Raw genomic sequence first — 26,191 nt, forward strand, 5'->3', positions numbered from 1 at the left:
CACACACACACACACACTAACCCGACCCCTAAACCTACCCATCACACACACACACACACACACACACACACACACACACACACACACACACACACACACACACAAAACAGACATTTTTTATGTTATACAAGATTTCTGTTTCAAATAAATGCTGTTCAATTTATCAAAAAATCCTGAGAAAGAAAATGCATCACCGTTTCCACTAAAACATTAATCAGCACGACAGTTTTCAACACTGATAATAATCATAAATGTTTCTTGATCATCAGATCATCATATTAGAGTGATTTCTGAAGGATCATGTGACACTGAAGACTGGAGTAATGATGCTGAACATTCAGCTTTGATCACAGGAATAAATTACACTTCACTGTATATTCACTTAGAAAACAGATGATTTACACTGGAATAATATTTCACAATATTACTGTATTTTTGATCAAATAAATGCCTTGGTGAGCAGAAGAGACTCTTTCAGAAACATAAAAAAAATCTTACCGACCTCAAATCTTTGTATCTAATGTAATGTACAGTACTAGTATACATTAAAGATGAATAAAAAATGATCAAAACCTTTAATTAATTAAGAACTCGGATCTCAATGTGCTAAAAACAGCATCAGATGTTCGCAGATTTTCCCATCAAGTGTTTCTGAGTTCATCAGGTCGTACAGTGACTGTGATCATTCTGCTCTAGTCAGGCATATTAATGAACAACCATTAATTTTTACTTAGATCATGTGATTTCACTTTTCAGATTAAAACATTAGTGCATGTAGAAACACAACACGTGCTGTGCCAGAAGCATGTGACGCCGAAACCACACGTGCATCTGCATGTGCAGCTTTATTTTTGCAGGCATCAAACTCTCTTTCCATTTTCTGTTTTGCAAAACTCCCGAATGTTTGCCGACCACAGAGATCAACAGACAAACGGCTTGATCTGTCACTGCAGAACTGGCACCTCGATGCGTTCGCTCTCACATTCACATCGAGAACATGAAGAACGTCCCACTGGTTCACTCACAACAAGGGTTATTATAATGAACTGAAACTGGGACTAAAACCATAAAATAAACGTTTCTTGCTCCTTGACATTAAAGTTCCCATGTAGTCTATAATTGTTTCTCTTAAAACTCATCTTTGATCACCAAAATTACATATTCAACATTTTTATCTTGAAAAAATGCCTTAAAGTATCTTGAATGTAACTCGACACCCTTGCCTCATTTAGTATGCGCGGTTCTATGAATATGCAAATGAGCCCCGCCTCCACTCACTCACTCAGCTCAGAGATCCACTGGTTGACGATCACACGTTGATCTGATTGGTTACAAGGTAGTTTGTGACGTCAGAAACACCAGCGATTTCAAAGCGTGTGTTTGAGACTGTCTTTGGTTCACTGCAGTTTTAAGGAGGAAATACTCAGCAATGGTGTCGACTTATGAACTTACACATGCTTTGTCTTAAAGCAGATTAAAAACACCACATAGACACATAAACTACATTAAACGCACCACAGGGGGACTTTAACTTCAACTTCTTGTTTATTGAACTGTAAGCAAAAACATTAAAGTGGAAATATTAAATTAATATTCACATTTATTCATTTAGCAGACGCTTTTATCCAAAGCGACAAGTGAGAACAATAGAAGCAGTGAAACTAACAATAGGACAACAATATGTAAGTGTTATGACCCTTCCCAGATTAATCTAATGCAGTATATGTATTTTTTTAAAATATATATATATATATAAATAGATATAGAAGAGAATAAAAGAGAAAGTGTTAATGGGTCAAGTGTTGCCGAAAAAGATGCGTCTTCAGCCGTTTCTTGAAAATGGCCACGGACTCCGCAGCTGAGTAGAGTAGAGTAGAGTTGGGCAGATCATTTTCACGAAATGGCTGAAGACGCATTTAACAGTGTAAATATACAATATAAAAATAAAATAATATAAAAGAATTAATTAATGTTCATTGATAAATAAGGGATAATGTACATCCAGCCGGTTGTTCTCTCAGAGTAAACCCGACAGGATGATCAGGATCAGGTCTTCATCAGCCTCAAGGGGTTTATTCTGAGATAACACACACACACACACACACACACACACACACACACACACACACACACACACACACACCTGAAGGGGTTTATTCTGAGATAACACACACACACACACACACACACACACACACACACACACACACACACACACACACACACACCTGAAGGGGTTTATTCTGAGATACACACACACACACCTGAAGGGGTTTATTCTGAGATAACACACACACACACACACACACACACACACACCTGAAGGGGTTTATTCTGAGATACACACACACACACACACACACACACACACACACACACACACACACACACCTGAAGGGGTTTATTCTGAGATAACACACACACACACACACACACACACACACCTGAAGGGGTTTATTCTGAGATAACACACACACACACACACACACACACACACACACACACACACACACCTGAAGGGGTTTATTCTGAGATAACACACACACACACACACACACACACACACACACACACACACACACACACACACACACACACACACACACACCTGAAGGGGTTTATTCTGAGATAACACACACACACACACACACACACACACCTGAAGGGGTTTATTCTGAGATAACACACACACACACACACACACACACACACCTGAAGGGGTTTATTCTGAGATAACACACACACACACACACACACACACACACACACACACACACACACACCTGAAGGGGTTTATTCTGAGATAACACACACACACACACACACACACACACCTGAAGGGGTTTATTCTGAGATAACACACACACACACACACACACACACACACACACACCTGAAGGGGTTTATTCTGAGATAACACACACACACACACACACACACCTGAAGGGGTTTATTCTGAGATAACACACACACACACACACACACACACACACACACACCTGAAGGGGTTTATTCTGAGATAACACACACACACACACACACACACACACACACACACCTGAAGGGGTTTATTCTGAGATAACCACCGGCTGGATGTACATTATCCAGACACTACTTCCACATCAGTAAATAATTCGACTAAAAATATTGATCTGAGTCTAAATATTTTATTAGGTCTATAAACTCAAAGCTTCGCGGAGAGAGCAGTTTCAGCGGCGAGATCAAACTAGACGGACATTTAAGAGATACGGTTTACAGTCATAACACTTATTACTAGGGCTGTCAACTTTAGTCGTGTAGTCGACTAATCGGTCGATGCCGTCTTGGTCGACTGACATTCTCATTGGTCGACCAGTCGCATAATTTTTTTTTTTTTTTTTAACCAATAAAGAAATTTTCATTGATTTACTCCTTGATATTTATTCATTTATAAGCAGTTATATATTACTGTATTCTAAATATAATTAGCCTATGTTTTATGCTCAACTTTAAATGCTTTAATTTAGGCTATTTTGTAACAGCGCCACAGTTTAGCGCACCACGTAGAACACTCGGGAACCGCACCTGTGGCTGGCTGCACTGCTGCTTCGCGCTCAGTAAGGAATATAGGTAGTAATCTCTATGTGTCTGTCTGTCCGTTTGCATTTTGATTATTTCGAGAACCGTTCATCCAATCGACTTTACAAGGGAGTGCAGTGTCGCATTTGGTGCAATATAGATAGACGCGCGAGACGCGACACGTTCAGAATTAATAGTAAACTACAGAACAGCGCGAGGGGGAAGCGGCGCACCTCACGCGAGCAGGGCTTAGGCTATATTCTCCGAGAATGGACACTGCACTAGTGATATAAAACGCACACAGTCTGTTAACTTAAGCAATACTTTTATGGTAGTCTAATATTTTTCTGACTAACAAATTACTGACACAGTAAAGGGTAGATTTAAATAAAGAAAAACGAAATTTAAATAAAGAAAAACGAAATTTAAATAAAGAAAAACGAAATTTAAATAAAGAAAAAAACGAAATTTAAATACAGAAAAAATGAAATTTAAATAAAGAAAAACGAAATTTAAAAAGGCCTAAAGAAAAACGAAATTTAAATAAAGAAAAAACTAAATTTAAATAAAGAAGAACGAAATTAAGTTAAGCCTAAATTAAAAACGAGATTAATTTAGATTGATAATAACGGGTAAAAAGTCGAATACATTTTGTTTCTATTATTCTATTTTCCACAATGTCAAAGCAACAGCAGCAATACAAGCAGGCATGCACTTCCGTCCATATATATATTCATATAGAATGGTCATTTATAGAAAGCAAACAAACCAAAAACAGGACGTGATGTCATGAGATAAACAGCTCAAGCACATCTTTTTTTCTCTCATTGCCCATCACAGTTCTATACAGGCCGACATTTTGCAGCAGATCTGTGTGTGTGTGTGTGTGTGTGTGACGGAGGGATTCCTGCCGCTCTTTTGACTCTCTTACACACTTCATAAGCTCTTCACGAGATCTTCAACAGGACAAAAATACCAACAAGTGCATTTATCATCCAAACACACAGCTTTGCTTTATACGTTCCGTCATAAAAAAAACGTGGGTTTTTGTGTTCCGTGTCTTTAGGTGTGGATGTGAAGCGTATCAGGTCGAAATGAATCATTTTCTTGTTTGGGACCAAAAGAATCAAGACAACTAAAATAACTCAGTGTCTAATAAAAGCCCAGACATGTAACAGACACCTGACAGTGTGTTTGAAGTTTTTCTTCCTGTTGCTCTGAGAAAACAGCTAAAAAGTTAACACCTGTCTAAAGTGAGAACATTTGACAGATCTGTGACCAGATTACATGCCCTGCGTCTGTTACTTTAAAATCAATAATTCACCCTGTGATGTGAGAGAGTAAACAATGAGGTTTGAGGTGAACTACTTATTTTAAACCCGTCAGTGTCTGCGGTTGGAAAAAGACCTGCAGAAACACAACGCTGTGCCCATGTTCACTCGGAAGAGTCACATCATTCAGACCCCGAACACACACTCAAAAGAGCCACGCAAACATCAAACCACTTCCACAACAGACACACGGAAGACGAGATCCGTGAGTCACACACAATGGGCCCTATTTTAACGATCTAAGCGCGTTTAACGGTCAGTTTTGCTAGTTTAACGACGGGAAAAATGGCCGGCGCTCCCGGTGCATGGTCTAAAAGGGTTGTGCTCGTTATAACCTGCTCGTGCTCGAGGTTAAAGCATTTATTGGTAATAAAGCATATTTAATATATTTAATAACATTTTAATTAATGGTCTATGGGCTCTATCTCGCACCCAGCGCAATTGTCTTTGTACAGCGACGCATGTGTCATTCCTATTTCTCACCCGACGCACAGCGGACTTTTCCCTCTACAGACGCACTTCGATAAATTAGGGAAAGAACTTGCGCTCCCGGGGGCGGTTCAGCGAAAAGAGGAGGTGTGTTCCGGCGCAAACGTTCCCTGGTGCTATTTTGCAGTTTCAGAAAACAATTCCTCCACAGACCAGGAGAAGCCTCGTCTAAAGTCAGCGGTGCGTTCAGATGCTATTTTAAGGGCGCATGCTTGGCCATAATGTAGCGTGTGCACAACACACACACACTTTGCTTCTCTCATCTTTCATTTTTGCAAACCAAACATTATTACAAGGAAAAATATTCCACACGAGGGAAATCATTGTGGTGTCCATGAAGATGTGATAAAATAGGCATAAATCTAGCTTACACATTTACCCAAATGATTATACGCCTGTTTAACCGAAGCTTATCTGGGTGTGCTTCTCCATCCCCAATGTCACTTCTCTGTGTTTTACGGCCCTGACGAGAACGTCGGTCTCCTCGGCTGTGAACCGCTCCTGGAAAATCCGCCGTTATAATAGCAATCCGCCATGGAACAAGCGCGCCTGCTCTTAAAGGGAATGTGAGATGATGCTCTGATTGGTTTATTTCACGTTAAGCCCAAACCACACCTATGAGTAATGAAGCTACTTCAGACCAACACACTTTAGATTTGCGTCGGGCGCAAGAGTCATTTATCCCGCCGGTATAATAGCAACAGCGCCCGAGATCCGCCCACAAAGTTACTTGCGTTTCGCGCTTGATACTTGCGTTTCAGATCGTTAAAATAGGGCCCTAAGAGTGTAACACATTTCAGTTCCGATTTGTTCCTCCATTCTGACAAAGGATTGTATCAATTATTTACCACAAAAGTAAAAACTGAGCAACTAGAACAGTCTTCTTACCCACATGACCTCATCACATAACCACACCCACCTCATCCGCATAGCCACACCCACTTCCGTATATAACTCCACCCACCATCTCAACTCACAGGAGTGACGAACAGGATTCATAAATAATGAATAATTTCAGTCTTCGTTTGCATACAGACACAGAGAGAGTGTGATTAAATCCTGCTTTACTTTGAATCTCTCACAGACGTTCAGTTAATATAATAACATAATACAGCGGAAATTCAAAACATGCTCTTCTTGCAGCCCGTGCAAATAATGACACACTCGACTGCAAAAAAACATCATCTGTTTATGTATTTATTCATAACATTAACCTAGTTTAAATAATAACAAATGTTTTCGTGCAAGCTGTTTGTTTGTTCTGCAAACTCATGATAAGGACGGAGGAAAAATCTCGACAACAGATGGTCAGATGTTTTATCATGCATGTATATGAAAGATTGTATATAAGCCATCTGACTTTATTTAAACAAATGCATAAACAGGTTAATCAGGCAGACAAACAAGCTCTAAAAACGTCAGACGCTTTAAAAATAGCTCTGAATCTGCGGGAAATGAGCAGCGGCTGCATGTTAATGTCATCATACGCTGATTGGATTACACAAATTGGTCAAATGAAACGTTTCGGGTGACATTTCAAACGCAGGGACACAAATAGTGTGTGTTCTCATGAGTGGACGAACACAAGTTCATACACGGGTGATTCCAGATGAAAGGCTGATTCATACATGCAGAGGGTTTAATACTTGACTTGGTCATAAACATAAATGTATGAAGTGACTTTTCCACTGTGTGATAAGAAGCAAAGCTGCTCATCACGAGTTACTTAAAGAAAACTCATTCAATAGATAAAGCATCTGTGTCAGAGAAAGAAAGAAAGATAGAAAGAAAGAATGAAGTATAGAAAGAAAGAACAAAGGAAGAAAGGAAAAAAAGAACAAATGAATGAATGAAGGAAAAAATAAAGAACAAGCATAAGAAGTAAAGAAAGAAATGAAAGAAAGTAAGAAAAGGAAGGAAGGAAAGAAAAAATAAAGGAAGGAAAGAAAGAACAAGTGAATAAATGAAGTAAAGATAGAAAGAATAAATGATAAAATGAAGAACAAATGAATGAACTAATGAAAGTAAGAAAGAATGAAAGAACAAATGATGGAAGGATGGAAAGAACAAACGAAGTAAGAAAAGGAAGGAGGGAAAGAAAGAAAGAAAGAAAGAAAGAAAGAAAGAAAGAAAGAAAGAAAGAAAGAAAGAAAGAAAGAGTAAAGGAAGGAAGAAAGGAAGGAAAGAAAGAATGAAGTAAAGAAGAAAGAACGAAGGAATGAAGAACAAACAAATGAACGAATGAAGTAAGGAAAGAAAGAACAAATGAAGGAAAGAACAAGTGAATGAATGAAGAAAAGAAAAAAGATGAAAGGAAGGAAGAACAAATGAATGAACTAATCAAAGTAAGAAAGAACAAATGATGGAAGGATGGAAAGAACAAACGAAGTAAGAAAAGGAAGGAAGGAAAGAATGAAGAAAGAAAAAACAAATTAAGAAAGGAAAAAAAACAAATGAAGGAAAAAAGAACAAATGAAGGAAGGATGAAGTAAATAAAGAAATAAAGGAAGAACGGATAAAATAACAAAAATTAATGAAGGAAGGAAAAAATAAATAAAGAACATGCATACGAAGTAAAGAAAGAAATGAAAGAAAGGAAGAAAAGAAAAAATAAAGGAAGGAAGGAAGAAAGGAAGGAAAGAAAGAATGAAGTAAAGAAAGAAAGAACGAAGGAATGAAGAACAAACAAATGAACGAATGAAGTAAGGAAAGAAAGAACAAATGAGGGAAAGAACAAGTGAATGAAGTAAAGAAAGAAAGATGGAAGGAAGAACAAATGAATGAACTAATGAAAGTAAGAAAGAACAAATGATGGAAGGATGGAAAGAACAAACAAAGAAAAGGAAGGAAGGAAAGAAGGAAAGAATGAATAAAGAAAAAACAAATGAAGAAAGGAAAAACAAACGAACAAACGAATGAAGTAAGGAAAAAAGAAAGAAAAAAGAGAACAAATGAAGGAAGGAATGAAGAACAAGTGAATAAATGAAAGAAAGAAAGTATTTTATAGTACTTTATTTTTAGTCTTAGTTTTAGTTTTTAGTTTAATTTCCTCTATGACAGAGATTATTAATAATACTTCCTGCATTACTTCCTGGTTCTCAGCCTGTTGTTGTTCTGTAACTACGAGCCGCTGATTCACAGACTGAGACTGAACCCGAGCCGCTCGTATCAACTCAGACATTACGTTCAGAGAGTGTCTTGAGATCTAATGTGACCCACCAGCAGTTTTACAGTTTTACTTTTCGGAATCAAATTAGGCTAATCTATGTTTTTATGTAACTGATTTAAAAAAGCTATGAACAGTCTTAAAGAAATAAATGTATGTCTAACTTGTAAGACTAGTCTAAGCGGTTTATGCAACCGGACCCTGAACGAGATATGACAGAGATCTATCAGAGATCTAAAAGAGATCTGACTGAGATCTGACTGAGATCTGACAGAGATCTAAAATAGAGCTGACTTAGATCTGACGACTTAGATCTGACTTAGATATGACAGAGATCTATCAGAGATCTAAAAGAGATCTGACTTAGATCTGACGACTTAGATCTGACGACTTAGATCTGACGACTTAGATCTGACGACTTAGATCTGACGACTTAGATCTGACGACTTAGATCTGACGACTTAGATCTGACGACTTAGATCTGACGACTTAGATCTGACGACTTAGATCTGACGACTTAGATCTGACGACTTAGATCTGACGACTTAGATCTGACTTAGATCTGACTTAGATCTGACTTAGATCTGACTTAGATCTGACTGAGATCTGACTGAGATATGACAGAGATCTATCAGAGATCTAAAATAGAGCTGACTTAGATCTGACGACTTAGATCTGACTTAGATATGACAGAGATCTATCAGAGATCTAAAAGAGATCTGACGACTTAGATCTGACGACTTAGATCTGACGACTTAGATCTGACGACTTAGATCTGACGACTTAGATCTGACTTAGATCTGACTGAGATATGACAGAGATCTAAAATAGAGCTGACTTAGATCTGACGACTTAGATCTGACTTAGATCTGACTGAGATATGACAGAGATCTATCAGAGATCTAAAAGAGATCTGACTTAGATCTGACTGAGATATGACAGAGATCTATCAGAGATCTAAAATAGAGCTGACTTAGATCTGACAACTTAGATCTGACTGAGATATGACAGAGATCTATCAGAGATCTAAAATAGAGCTGACTTAGATCTGACGACTTAGATCTGACTGAGATATGACAGAGATCTATCAGAGATCTAAAATAGAGCTGACTTAGATCTGACAACTTAGATCTGACTGAGATATGACAGAGATCTATCAGAGATCTAAAATAGAGCTGACTTAGATCTGACAACTTAGATCTGACTGAGATATGACAGAGATCTATCAGAGATCTAAAATAGAGCTGACTTAGATCTGACAACTTAGATCTGACTGAGATATGACAGAGATCTATCAGAGATCTAAAATAGAGCTGACTTAGATCTGACGACTTAGATCTGACTGAGATATGACAGAGATCTATCAGAGATCTGACTTAGATCTGACTTAGAGCTGACGACTTAGAGCTGACGACTTAGAGCTGACGACTTAGAGCTGACGACTTAGAGCTGACGACTTAGAGCTGACGACTTAGAGCTGACGACTTAGAGCTGACGACTTAGAGCTGACGACTTAGATCTGACGACTTAGAGCTGACGACTTAGAGCTGACGACTTAGAGCTGACGACTTAGAGCTGACGACTTAGATCTGACTTAGATCTGACTGATATGACAGAGATCTGGCTATAGTCACACGTCCACAGACACATTCACTGATTGACACCTCACAGCTGCGTTTGTCACATCTAATCATTCTTCAGCTTCCTATGATATGACATGCATTTCTAAATGAACACAAAACGCTCAATTGATGAGGATTTTTCCATGTCATGCCATCTTGAAAGAAGGGAGGTCAAAGGTCATTCATTATATGTGTGATAGAGTTTGACGTGATTTAATTAAATCAAATGAGATGCTGAAATACAAATAATAATAAACATTATTTTATATACATTATATATACAGTGTATATATATATATATATACAGGGTTTTTCCTGGGTCAAAATTGGTCTTCGGTGGTGGCTGACCGACATGGTCATCCACACACAGCAAAGAGTACCCTAGTACCCACATGATCCGCAAGCCCAATATTGACAATAAATGTTCAATTTAAAATAAATACAAAGAAACAGTTTGTGATTTTTTTTTTTGGTAATTTACTACACATTGTCATAGGCCTATACATACTGTGGATTATTAAGGCTAAATTTTACTAAACACTCTTGCTAAATTAGGTAAGCACACTTACTTTATCATTTCAGATTAGGGGTGGGAATCTCTAGGCACCTCACAATTCGATTCGATTACGATTCAGAGGGTAACGATTATCGATTATTAACGTTGTTTTTTTTTTTTTTTTTACTTGGGTACTTTTAAAGCAAAGTATTTATGATGACCCATAACGAACTTACTTCCAATACTTCCTATATTAATTTTATTAATAAAACAAATGGAAGTGATTTGGCAAGTCAACTGTAAGGTTACATTTGCCAGCATTTGTCCCAACATTACAAAGAACCAACAGGAAAATAAATGTGTGCCTGTACTAGCAGCGTACTTGTAGTAAATTAATACAAACTTCAGCATATTCTGAATCTCTAGCATTTAATAATAGACTTCTAACCAACATCCTCTGGTTATTTCCAATGAGCAATATAATCCTTCAGACAAAAAACATTTTGCTGTAGCAAATTCACAAACAGTTTTCGTTAAAAAATATAGAATTATGTACCAGCAGCTCTCATATAAAGGCCATTGCACACTGAGTCCGAAATTCGCATCCGAAATTTTCGCACGTTAAAAAAAAAATTCGACCTCATGTTATGTCAATCATGCTTGCACACTGTCTACGAAACTTTCGTCCGTAAAAAAAAAATTCGGATTGGGTTCGATTTTCTGCGTTTTTCGCATCCACAGCCAGTGTTTTGTGAGGTTTTTTGAAAATTCAGAGCCACCGTACAAGCGAACGACAAAATCCAGAATGACGTCTGACAAGTTGATACACTTCGTCTCGCAGCACAAGTACTGTATGAAAAACAAAATGCGGATTACAAAGACACTGAATAAAATATAACCTGTATACAGCTGTTCTGTCTGCCCAGCGCTTCTGCCGGCCGCGTGTGTGTGTGTGTCCGTCCATAGACATGCCAGTCTCTGTTCAGGATCGATTGGTTCACGGAAATTGGTGGTCATCTTTTTAATATGTGGCTCCAGTATCGCTAGCAAAGCATCAAACTGTTCCACTGACATTCTGAGGTAAATTTTGAATCGTTTGGGATAATTTCGCAACTCCTTGATAAGGAGGTGAAACTCTCCTTCCTCTCGGCGCAATCTCAGGATTGGATGGACCCAATATTTCCTCTTTCTTTTTCTCTTTTTAAGAAGAAAGAGGGCAAGAAATTCATCCTCACTGCTTGACGAATCCATTTAGTGTTTTTTGCGTTTTTTTCCGCAAAGGTTTAATAAATACGCATCGGACTCAGTGTGCAAGGTTTCTGTGCGTGACGAAGTTTACTGCTGACGAACACGAAAAAACGCATACGAAAATTTCGGACTCAGTGTGCAATGGCCTTAATGCTTGTGGACTTATGCATATTCTGAATAATTAGTAACATACCTTTGTATAGGTATTATCCTCTCTTATTCACAACTAAACAATAAAGAGGTATGACTTGAAATGTTTGCTGTATTCCACAATCAAAAACAGCTTATACAAAAAAAGTGAATGAACATCTGCAGAGAGCACAGTCAAAATGTCACTTTTTGTGACTGGCATTGCACATATTGCAGGGCAGTACAACGTTCGTATAACAGATCGGTTTACAGTATATTGATGTGAAAACTAAATAGGCTACTGAAAGCAGCTTTCATACAAAAAATACTAAATAGGTAACAATGAAATTGCCAATTTTCCATACGCTAGCTTTTAACGAAGAGGGTACCGTTCGAATTTGACGCTCAGGCATCATGCGTCTGTTATGTGCGCGAGTCTGTTATGTGCGCGCCACAGACTGCATGCGCACTGCACGTCCGCTTAGAGTTCCGCCTTTTGCGTTCCGTCAATATTATTTTTTTTTTAGAGATTTGATTTTTTTTGACATTTGTGAATCGATTCAGAATCGTCCACGTTCACGTCCGCATCGCGATGCATATAAGAATCCGCGCGGTGCTGTGATCGTTCTCTCCGTCACTCCGTCAGTAGCCTGCTTCACTCACAAAACCCAATTACAGATCAAATAAGGCTTTGGCGGGACAAAAAATCGTTTTGGCGGCCGCCAAAAAAATTTCAATGTAGGAAAAACCCTGATATATATATATATATATATATAAAATGCTTATTTTTTTATATATATATATATATATATATATATATATATATATAATGTATATTATCTTTATATATACACATATATTTAGTGCTGGGCAAAAATTAATCGCGATTATTCGCATCCAAAATAAAAGTTTGTGTTTGCATAATATATGTGTGTGTACTGTGTATACTTATTTTGTATATATAAATACACACATATGCATGTATTTATTTAAGAAATATTTGCATATATATACTGTATATATATTTATACATAATTTATATTATATATAAATATAAATAATTTATATATAAATAAATAAAAAATCTTAAATATATACATGCATATGTGTGTATTTATATATCCAAAATAAGTATACACAGTACACACACATATATTATGCAAACACAAACTTTTATTTTGGATGCGAATAATCGCGATTAATCTTTGCCCAGCACTAATAGATATATAATATGCATATATATTTAACTTAATTAAATCAACTGAGCTGCACATTAACATGCTGAAGTAAATAATACATGAATATATATATATATAATAGGGTTGGACCGATAGAGATAGATTATATATAATATAATAACCCTAATATATATATATATATATATATATATATATAAATAAGTCAACTGAGATGCAAACTAACATGCTGGAGTAAATAATAATAAACATTATTTGATATATATATATTATGTGTGTGTGTTTGTGTTATATATTAATATGTATATAAAGTAAGTGAGAAGCACAACTTGGGAAACGCTCACACCCTAAAAACACCCTCAGACACACTGATAACATCATGTTTCCTCTGCAAACCAATGACAGAAACAACTCCACGCTGCAGCATGAACAGGAAATGACATGCAATGTCATCCAAAGAGAACTACACACACACACCACACACACACACACACGGTTGTGTAAGACGTTTTTCTGAGATCAGCAGCAGAAGTCGAGTCCGTCAGCAACACAAACCATTCAGTTCCCTCGCTCTCGTTCACGGCTGGAAACACACACACACACACACACACACACACACACACACACACACATCTGAATCAACAGATCCAGACAATGACATGTTCAAAGCCTTAAGAACTGCGATCCGCACAAATTAAAGGAATAAAGTCATCATTTCCTCAATCCAAACCTGTATGACTTCCTTTATTCTGCGAGACACAAAAGGAGATGTTGATCCTCAGAAGAAAAGAGTCTGCTTGTGTTTGCAGTGAACTAACTCTGTGATCTCATCATACTTTAATCACACTGCATTAAGACGATCGTTTTGTATCACACGTTTCTGAAATGTTACGTTTATGCATGCAAATGAGGCATCGTCTTATTAAACATGCACTCAATTTGCATACAATTCCAGCACATAAATCTGAACTCACTGGATAAAGGCAAAATTCGGACATATTAAGAGTTTTCTTTAATCTCTTTTTTGTCACTCCATAAATCAGAAAATACGTCAATAGAAGAAATAAAAAAAAGGTTTAAAATGCTCTATAAATCAGGTGAATGATATATAAACAAACTTCAGATTATATAGATATGAATAAAACTGTAAAGTTTGGTGTGTGTGACTCAAACTCTCCGACTTTAAAGATCGACGGACGCAAACAGATCAAGTGCAGAAATGAAATCTTTCCACAAGTCTGAGTGAAGAATATTATGGATGCAAAAGTACATTAAAAAACAATGATTTTGCCTGTAGTGTCTTGCATTAAACTCAAAGTTACAGTAAAAGTATATCACACATCAGAGCTAGCGGTGTTACGACGCCCTCGTGTCACATATCACGATCCTGAACTCACGATGCGAGATTATTGCGATACTCAAAGCTTAACAAAAAATGAACAGTTGAATTAAATTTGGTTTTACATTGTGTGTGTAAATGAATAGTCTTGGACTTGATGCTGGAAACCCAAAGCACAGGACAATAGAGACGCCAGAATAACAATATTCATGATTCTGAAGATGAAAACAGAATTAATTTAGATGAATATGAATTAATTTAGATGAATATGAACTCTTTCACTGACTAGACATATTTAAAATAATGCATACGCCAGTTTTTACTACATCACACATTTAGCATTATCAGGACACACAAATATTCCCACATTGCATTATTATCATAGACTGTAAAAAATAGATTATTATACATTATATTCAACATTATATACAGGTGAAACTAGCATATCATCATGCAAAAGTTCATTAATTTCAGCAATTCAACTTAAAAGGTGAAACTAATATGTTATATAGACTCATTACATGCATAGTGAGATATTTCAAGCCTTTATTTGTTATAATTTTGATGATTATGTCTTACAGCTTATGAACATTTTCTACATTTCTGAGATTTTGAATTTGGTTTTTAAGCGAAAATCATCAAAATTATAACAAATAAAGGCTTGAAATATCTCACTTTGCATGTAATGAGTCTATATAATATATTAGTTTCACCTTTTTGAACCGAAATTAATGAACTTTTGCATGATATGCTAATTTTTCGAGTTTCACCTGTATAGTAGTTTAAAACTCTGAAAATTAGAATTTTTTCACACAGTAATGTTCATTTTGGGTGAATTATACACAACACAGATTGTTGCATTTATGTATTGCGATACATTGTGACACGATATATATAGTGACGCCCCTAATCCAAACCCAGACCCAGAATCCATCAGAGAAACAGAACAATCCAGAACAGATCTGCCTCATATCAACATGACACACATTCAAATCAATGGCTCATTTGCCCATTGGGCAGGTCATGTGACCCTGTTTAGCCATACAGACGCCCTTCATTTCCCATCAGCCTCGCTGAGATCCCAGACGGACACAAACACACACCGACGGTTTGCATACACACATTAACAAGGCCCAGATTATGGATGCAAACTCACTCCAGGACGATTCTGATAACGCTCCTGCCGCCCACCCGAGAGCGTTTGATAATCAACCAATCTATCAATCGATCAATAAAGAGGTGTGTGTTCGGGTTCAGCTCAGGTCTGCCGAAGGCACGCGTGCGATCATCGCTCAGATAAGACAGTGATAAGTGACATTTAAACCAGCCAATAAAAGCCACTTAGTATTCAAATCATCACGGCTGTTGAATAGGAGCGTTTCTCCGGAGCCGAGGCGTTCGCTCTGGGCAAAATACTGAGGCCATTATATCTGTCTGTCTTCTGTTTCTGCGCGTCTGGACTGTGAACACACTCACACACAGTCCAGATCACAGTAAAACAGCTGAACGAGCTGCGATATGAATCATAACTGATCACACGAAACAAGATATTCACTAATGATGCATGAATGCAACAAGATTTAAGCATTTTCAGAAACACTTTGTTCATTAGTTAATGCATTTACTAACATGAACTAACTATATGCAATGCATTTGTTACAGTATTTATTCATTTTTGCTAATATTAGTTAATAAAAATCCAGCTGTTCATTGTTAGGTCACGGTGCATTTACTAATGTTGACAAATACAACCAAAATGACGCATTAGTAAATGTTGAAATTAATATTAACTAAGATTAATAAATGCTGTAGACTAATGTTAACTAATGAACCTTATTGTAAAGTGTCACCGCATTTTCAATAAATTGATTCTATGATTGTTCACAGATGTGGTATTTTTCATATACATTTTAGTAAAAAGATACTGTAGTAGATGGATGCATATAAATGCTAACATAAATAAGTTCACATTAAAGTTATGAATACAATAGCATACAATGAGCATATAATTTGTGAATCTCTCAGAATGTTCAAACATATCATTCTTTCTTGTGTTCATTTCGTTTATAAAAAATAAAAATCATGATTTTGATTATTTTCACACACATGATTAAACAGGAACATGAACCACTAATGTGGTCAAAGGAGTCGATTATGAATTCATGCTCACTTTAGCGGTTATATTTTATGTAAATAAAAAAAATATTTTTTCATATACATTTTAAAATGTTTTAGCAAAAAGTAAATGACTGTTTTCTGTCAAACTGGTGCCTATAAATGATTAAATATCATTCTTCCTTGTGTCCATTCAATAAAAAACATGCTTTTATTATTTTCACACGCACAATTACACCAGGAACATGTACTACTAATAATAATAATCTTATAATTAGACCAGGAATATATATATTATATAACTTAATTAAATCTACTGAGTTGCACACTAACATGCTGAAGTAAATAATACATGTATATATATTTATTCTTATTAATATACAGTATATGAATCAACTGAGATGCATATTAACATGCTGGAGTAAATAGTAATAATAATAATAATAATAATAATGTTGTTATATGTATATGTATATACATATATATATATATATATATTATATAGATAATATTTATAAATATATATATATATATATATTTATTTATTCATTCATTCTTAATATTATTTTATATAATAAATATATATATAGACATACATAAATATAAATAAAAATCATAATTTGAATATTAATTATAATATCATAATATAATAATTAGACCAGGAACATGCAGTAATAAAGTAAATGGGGTCCATTATAATTTAATGGTTAGATGTAGAATATATATTAATATTAATATTAAACAATATCATTGATCGGACAGTGCTGACGCGGCTATATGATTCTCATAACTGCTCCTTTTATGGTAACTAGAGTCTAGTTATTAATGATGTCACACCGGTGCTGAATAAAGATCATCATCTCATCCATGTGAAATGACTTCAACGGTCTGATTTAAAAAAAACATGAAAACTAAACCACAGCGATATCATAGTGTCAAAGATTTCCTCTGTGAAAACACACGCCAGTCGGACTAGTTTACATGAGCACAGTAATATTTACTTATTAGTAAGGCAGGATTTCATCACATCACCTCTTCAGTTTGCACATTTTTTCATTCATGTTTTACAGTAAGTGTTGCTGGACACTGCTTTAAGTGTTAGTGAACACTGCTTTAAGTGTTGCTGGACACTGCTTTAAGTGTTGCTGGACACTGCTTTAAGTGTTGCTGGACACTGCTTTAAGTGTTGCTGGACACTGCTTTAAGTGTTGCTGGACACTGCTTTAAGTGTTAGTGAACACTGCTTTAAGTGTTGCTGGACACTGCTTTAAGTGTTAGTGGACACTGCTGCTTTAAGTGTTAGTGGACACTGCTTTAAGTGTTAGTGGACACTGCTTTAAGTGTTAGTGGACACTGCTTTAAGTGTTGCTGGACACTGCTTTAAGTGTTAGTGGACACTGCTTTAAGTGTTGCTGGACACTGCTTTAAGTGTTAGTGGACACTGCTTTAAGTGTTGCTGGACACTGCTTTAAGTGTTGCTGGACACTGCTTTAAGTGTTAGTGGACACTGCTTTAAGTGTTGCTGGACACTGCTTTAAGTGTTAGTGGACACTGCTTTAAGTGTTGCTGGACACTGCTTTAAGTGTTAGTGGACACTGCTTTAAGTGTTAGTGGACACTGCTTTAAGTGTTAGTGGACACTGCTTTAAGTGTTGCTGGACACTGCTTTAAGTGTTAGTGGACACTGCTTTAAGTGTTGCTGGACACTGCTTTAAGTGTTGCTGGACACTGCTTTAAGTGTTGCTGGACACTGCTTTAAGTGTTAGTGGACACTGCTTTAAGTGTAAGTGGACACTGCTTTAAGTGTTGCTGGACACTGCTTTAAGTGTTGCTGGACACTGCTTTAAGTGTTAGTGGACACTGCTTTAAGTGTTGCTGGACACTGCTTTAAGTGTTGCTGGACACTGCTTTAAGTGTTAGTGGACACTGCTTTAAGTGTTGCTGGACACTGCTTTAAGTGTTAGTGGACACTGCTTTAAGTGTTAGTGGACACTGCTTTAAGTGTTGCTGGACACTGCTTTAAGTGTTGCTGGACACTGCTTTAAGTGTTAGTGGACACTGCTTTAAGTGTTGCTGGACACTGCTTTAAGTGTTGCTGGACACTGCTTTAAGTGTTAGTGGACACTGCTTTAAGTGTTGCTGGACACTGCTTTAAGTGTTAGTGGACACTGCTTTAAGTGTTGCTGGACACTGCTTTAAGTGTAAGTGGACACTGCTTTAAGTGTTGCTGGACACTGCTTTAAGTGTTGCTGGACACTGCTTTATGTGTTGCTGGACACTGCTTTAAGTGTTAGTGGACACTGCTTTAAGTGTTAGTGGACACTGCTTTAAGTGTTGCTGGACACTGCTTTAAGTGTTAGTGGACACTGCTTTAAGTGTTAGTGGACACTGCTTTAAGTGTTGCTGGACACTGCTTTAAGTGTTAGTGGACACTGCTTTAAGTGTTAGTGGACACTGCTTTAAGTGTTAGTGGACACTGCTTTAAGTGTTAGTGGACACTGCTTTAAGTGTTGCTGGACACTGCTTTAAGTGTTAGTGGACACTGCTTTATGTGTTGCTGGACACTGCTTTAAGTGTTAGTGGACACTGCTTTAAGTGTTAGTGGACACTGCTTTAAGTGTTGCTGGACACTGCTTTAAGTGTTGCTGGACACTGCTTTAAGTGTTAGTGGACACTGCTTTAAGTGTTGCTGGACACTGCTTTAAGTGTTAGTGGACACTGCTTTAAGTGTTAGTGGACACTGCTTTAAGTGTTAGTGGACACTGCTTTAAGTGTTGCTGGACACTGCTTTAAGTGTTGCTGGACACTGCTTTAAGTGTTAGTGGACACTGCTTTAAGTGTTAGTGGACACTGCTTTAAGTGTTAGTGGACACTGCTTTAAGTGTTGCTGGACACTGCTTTAAGTGTTGCTGGACACTGCTTTAAGTGTTAGTGGACACTGCTTTAAGTGTTGCTGGACACTGCTTTAAGTGTTAGTGGACACTGCTTTAAGTGTTGCTGGACACTGCTTTAAGTGTTGCTGGACACTGCTTTAAGTGTTGCTGGACACTGCTTTAAGTGTTAGTGGACACTGCTTTAAGTGTTAGTGGACACTGCTTTAAGTGTTAGTGGACACTGCTTTAAGTGTTAGTGGACACTGCTTTAAGTGTTGCTGGACACTGCTTTAAGTGTTAGTGGACACTGCTTTAAGTGTTAGTGGACACTGCTTTAAGTGTTGCTGGACACTGCTTTAAGTGTTGCTGGACACTGCTTTAAGTGTTAGTGGACACTGCTTTAAGTGTTGCTGGACACTGCTTTAAGTGTTAGTGGACACTGCTTTAAGTGTTAGTGGACACTGCTTTAAGTGTTGCTGGACACTGCTTTAAGTGTTAGTGGACACTGCTTTAAGTGTTGCTGGACACTGCTTTAAGTGTTAGTGGACACTGCTTTAAGTGTTAGTGGACACTGCTTTAAGTGTTGCTGGACACTGCTTTAAGTGTTGCTGGACACTGCTTTAAGTGTTGCTGGACACTGCTTTAAGTGTTGCTGGACACTGCTTTAAGTGTTGCTGGACACTGCTTTAAGTGTTGCTGGACACTGCTTTAAGTGTTAGTGGACACTGCTTTAAGTGTTAGTGGACACTGCTTTAAGTGTTGCTGGACACTGCTTTAAGTGTTGCTGGACACTGCTTTAAGTGTTAGTGGACACTGCTTTAAGTGTTAGTGGACACTGCTTTAAGTGTTGCTGGACACTGCTTTAAGTGTTAGTGGACACTGCTTTAAGTGTTGCTGGACACTGCTTTAAGTGTTAGTGGACACTGCTTTAAGTGTTAGTGGACACTGCTTTAAGTGTTGCTGGACACTGCTTTAAGTGTTGCTGGACACTGCTTTAAGTGTTAGTGGACACTGCTTTAAGTGTTGCTGGACACTGCTTTAAGTGTTAGTGGACACTGCTTTAAGTGTTAGTGGACACTGCTTTAAGTGTTGCTGGACACTGCTTTAAGTGTTAGTGGACACTGCTTTAAGTGTTGCTGGACACTGCTTTAAGTGTTAGTGGACACTGCTTTAAGTGTTAGTGGACACTGCTTTAAGTGTTGCTGGACACTGCTTTAAGTGTTGCTGGACACTGCTTTAAGTGTTAGTGGACACTGCTTTAAGTGTTGCTGGACACCGCTTTAAGTGTTGCTGGACACCGCTTTAAGTGTTGCTGGACACTGCTTTAAGTGTTGCTGGACACTGCTTTAAGTGTTGCTGGACACTGCTTTAAGTGTTGCTGGACACTGCTTTAAGTGTTGCTGGACACTGCTTTAAGTGTTAGTGGACACTGCTTTAAGTGTTGCTGGACACTGCTTTAAGTGTTAGTGGACACTGCTTTAAGTGTTGCTGGACACTGCTTTAAGTGTTAGTGGACTAGGGCTGGGTACCGAGTTCGATACTTTTTAGGTACCGACCGAATTGCCTCGATACTATCGAGTATCGAAAAATGACTTGTTTTTCGGTACCAGATTTCGATACCTAAGGGGTTAACTCGTCAACGTCAGTGCTCAAACAAATACATATGAAATGCACAACGACACGCCTAAATTCGCTCACGCACATACACGCAAACTCTACACACACGAGACGCGCGGAAGTCTCCGCACATACTCTTATGAGACGCGCGCGCGCACACAAACTGTCCACGCACATTCTCATGAGACGCGAGCCTATGGACGCGAGCACACACACACAAACTCGCGCACATACTCAATGACACGCAAGCACACACACTCACAATACCCTAAAGATGTGGAAAAGTCGATCAAAAGTGTGGCTACATTTCTCCAGGCTCGATGCCAACAGCGCGCGATGCAGTATTTGTGGTAAAATAATGGCTGCAAAGACGGTACCGCGACAGATATGATGAAGCCCTTGACAGTGCACGGAGTAAACATAAGAGCAGAAAGTTGCTGCGTCTTCGACTGGTAAATGAAGAGATACCTTGTTGATCACTCTGACTGTGTTTATATTGCAATAATGACCTACTGAATGTACACTGTCGTTCAAAAACGTGTTGGTCAGAATTTTTTTTCAGTAAGCATGCATTAAAGTGATCAAAAATGACCTTCCAAAAACTGTTTTCATATTTCAGCTTTGACAACACATGAATAAATTACATTTTGAAATATATTCAAATAAGATTTTAAATTGTAATACTATTCCACAATATTACAAGTTTTACTGTATTTTTGATGAAATAAATTCAGCTTTGGTGAGCATGAGCTCTTTATAAAAAAAATATTTTGTACCTTATGTATATGTATAAGGAATATTTTGTTCCTTTGTGCTTTTTTTGTTCCTTTGTGCACTGACTAAGGAGCATGAGTCAAACTGAAAAAATAAAACCAAAGTTTTTCTGAGGTAATGTATTATGTAATCTTGTTAAAATGGATTTCATAAAATTGGTATCGAAAAAAGTATCGTTCAGGAACCGGTATCGAAATCAAGGTATTGGTATCGGTATTGGTATCGAAATTTTTTGAACGATACCCAGCCCTATAGTGGACACTGCTTTAAACTACTTTCGTCAAATGCAAAATAAGTTTCTTTGCACGTAATGGATTTTTTCAACAAAAAAACAAAAAAAGTCTTAATTTTGATGTTTTCGACCATCCGTACACTGTGTCAGCATGAACTCAGCACCACAGAAATATGATATCATCTTTACCGCTGTGGTTATGAATGTATCAAACACATGCACACTCAGATCACAGAGCAATAGATGCAATTAAAGTATTTCCATGATTAATGTGATTAAAATCAGCAAACGGCCACATATTTTTACTACGACTATGAGCTTAACCGCATTCATTTGATCTCTAAGTATTGTGTTTACATCAAGGAATGCGGGATGTATCGGCCACCATAATCGGTATTTTTACTGTTATCATTATCGGCCTGATAAGAAATTTGGCCAATGTATTAAAGCCGATAAATACTGTATTATTTCCTTCCGCTGAGACGATTCAGATGCGCATTGTTCAACATGATGGGTTTGAATTAGGGATGGGCATTTTTCTAAAATATTGTATTCGAATATTTGGGCTCATAAAAATCGAATATTCGTTTATTTAAATTACGTTTAAGGAGAAAGCCGTTATCTTTTAAGTTTTTGTCACCATTTCTGAACAAGCTTACGATAAGGGAAATACACATCAGGCTTACTATATATCTTAAGGTTTTCTTTTAATTGAAAACATTAAACAATATGTGTAAACAAAAAATATAAAGAACAAAAGCATTTGAGCTCAAGCAGCGTGAAGGGGAAAAAAGCGCTAATAAAGCAGACTGCAGTTATCGTACAGTAATAAAGCAGACTGCAGTTATCGTACAGTAATAAAGCAGACTGCAGTTATCGTACAGAAATAAAGCAGACTGCAGTTATCGTACAGAAATAAAGCAGACTGCAGTTATCGTACAGAAATAAAGCAGACTGCAGTTATCGTACAGTAATAAAGCAGACTGCAGTTATCGTACAGTAATAAAGCAGACTGCAGTTATCGTACAGAAATAAAGCAGACTGCAGTTATCGTACAGTAATAAAGCAGACTGCAGTTATCGTACAGTAATAAAGCAGACTGCAGTTATCGTACAGTAATAAAGCAGACTGCAGTTATCGTACAGTAATAAAGCAGACTGCAGTTATCGTACAGTAATAAAGCAGACTGCAGTTATCGTACAGAAATAAAGCAGACTGCAGTTATCGTACAGTAATAAAGCAGACTGCAGTTATCGTACAGTAATAAAGCAGACTGCAGTTATCGTACAGTAATAAAGCAGACTGCAGTTATCGTACAGTAATAAAGCAGACTGCAGTTATCGTACAGAAATAAAGCAGACTGCAGTTATCGTACAGAAATAAAGCAGACTGCAGTTATCGTACAGTAATAAAGCAGACTGCAGTTATCGTACAGAAATAAAGCAGACTGCAGTTATCGTACAGTAATAAAGCAGACTGCAGTTATCGTACAGTAATAAAGCAGACTGCAGTTATCGTACAGTAATAAAGCAGACTGCAGTTATCGTACAGAAATAAAGCAGACTGCAGTTATCGTACAGTAATAAAGCAGACGGCAGTTATCGTACAGTAATAAAGCAGACTGCAGTTATCGTACAGTAATAAAGCAGACTGCAGTTATCGTACAGTAATAAAGCAGACTGCAGTTATCGTACAGAAATAAAGCAGACTGCAGTTATCGTACAGTAATAAAGCAGACTGCAGTTATCGTACAGTAATAAAGCAGACTGCAGTTATCGTACAGTAATAAAGCAGACTGCAGTTATCGTACAGAAATAAAGCAGACTGCAGTTATCGTACAGTAATAAAGCAGACTGCAGTTATCGTACAGAAATAAAGCAGACTGCAGTTATCGTACAGAAATAAAGCAGACTGCAGTTATCGTACAGTAATAAAGCAGACTGCAGTTATCGTACAGTAATAAAGCAGACTGCAGTTATCGTACAGATCGTATGCTCGAGTCAGCATATGGTTATCGTGTGTATATTGTTTCACGTTCATGTTGAGAAAAACATTAATATCCAGTCGTTAATGCAGTGATGGACAGCTGTCTTTCCTGTTTGGATTTCATGTGATTTCTCACTGTGGTGTTGATATTATAACTCAGTTTCATTAATTCATTTGATTAAAAGTACTTCCATTTTGTAATATAATTTTCATCTAAGTAATTCCAAACTTCGCGAGGCTGACGACGACATTATGTGATCAAATACGATCCACTTGATGAACACGCTCCACGTGTAGTGAAGTACTTTCAAAAAGGAAAATACAGTGAAGTGCAACACAAGTCTGTCATATCGGCTACATAAAATTATAATGAGAACATTATAACTGTGTGTTTGAGGCATGGCTTTTAATGGTGAGACTTCTGTTTTTGTAATCAGGCTCTCAAAAATTATATACAAATTTGATTTAGATTTATCTGCCAATATATCGGTTTTCAAATATGTTATCGGTATCGGCCAAAATGTTCATATCGGTGCATCCCTAGTTTACATGAGGTACAGTTTAATCATAATGTTGCCTAACTGCATTATGAGGGAGCATGTAAAAGCATCATGTGATCAGACACGGATGATGTTCACTCGTTCATGCACTAAAGCCCTTAGTAACACTGTGCCATGGTACAAAGATCATATCAGATGGTAAATGTTGCTCTAAAATATACCAGAGTATATATATGAAGATAAAATAATGAAATAAATCACTGATAATAATAATAATAATGTTAAAATAGTATTATAACATTTAATCTTGGCTAATTATTTAAATACTACCGTGACGGCAGTGCATGAAGCGTGCTTATATTTTACTGTACAGTGTTTTTAATTATTACACGAGGTGTGCATTATTATGCCATACAATAAATACAACGACAGAAAAGGTGGATTTTAAGATGTTTAAGTGAGTTTCTATCACATGGACTTATTTACTTTGTCAAAATTACGACCAAATTATTTAAAAAATATCAACATTTGAAACTACATTTTAATATTTCACTGATGTATTTCAACATCAGTCGTAGTTGTATGTCAACTATAGAGAAAATCGTAACGGCCTGACTGTTCGCATCGACTGGAAATATAATATGATAAATGCAGCTATAAGACGAGAAGATATTATAACCAATAACATCATGATTTCTGTAAAACTGGCTTGACTTTACTCAAGCGCTATGAGGATTATGAATATGGTTGCTTGACCATTTTTAGTTTCTCCACGTTGTTTTTGTTTGATGTTACTGGCATTGCAAAACCACCAGTTTTGTGTTTTCCTTGCTTTAACCACAGTGGCCGTGTTTGCATCATATTGCACAAGAAATCTTGGGTCACACGGATGTTTGCAGAAATCTAGTCCTTAAAGTCCTTGAACACGATCATCACGAGTTACACGAACATACAGAAACATGTTTGCACATTGTTGCTTTCCGTAGACTCAGAGTTCAAGTCAGAATGCCATTCCTGGTTCCTCAACGAACCTTCAGTGATCAGTTATTAATAACCCATTTTCTTCTTAGTGTGAAGAACATTTTAATAATCTAAAGAAGAATGGAATTTTTAATTTGATTGCAAATTGAAAAAACACGTTATTTTTACTTTGATATACCATAGTGCTATGCATTCATGTAATATAATCCATGCATATGCATGTTACTTGGGTACTTTAGGATATATCTATGTTTTAAATGTACTTTAAACTATATGCAATATGAAAATGACTTGATTTTCTAAATAAATCAATCAATCATATTTAATGTTACTGACATGACAGCTCAAATTAATCATATATAACATGCATGTAACATGTGATTTGTGTTGAGATCATGTTTTAGCGCGGATGGTCTGATTTCTATCAATGACACTGTTCCTGTTGATGCTTTCCTCGTGTATTTTTCTCTTCGCAGTGTTTTGACATCATGCACTAAACGAGTGTCATATCAATGCAGCGTTATGAATCTGAATGCATGG

The 26,191-nt window shown here is 37.0% G+C and overlaps 1 protein-coding gene across 3 annotated transcripts in view; it reads right to left on the reverse strand.

Moving 5' to 3' along the window:
• hnrnpll (heterogeneous nuclear ribonucleoprotein L like) overlaps positions 1-26,191 on the reverse strand; it is a 55,978-nt gene that overhangs the window by 22,523 nt on the left and 7,264 nt on the right. The gene's annotated exons all lie outside the window — the stretch shown is intronic.

The sequence above is a fragment of the Rutilus rutilus genome (genome assembly GCF_951802725.1).
Source record: "Rutilus rutilus genome assembly, chromosome: 22".
Taxonomy (NCBI): Eukaryota; Metazoa; Chordata; class Actinopteri; order Cypriniformes; family Leuciscidae; genus Rutilus; species Rutilus rutilus.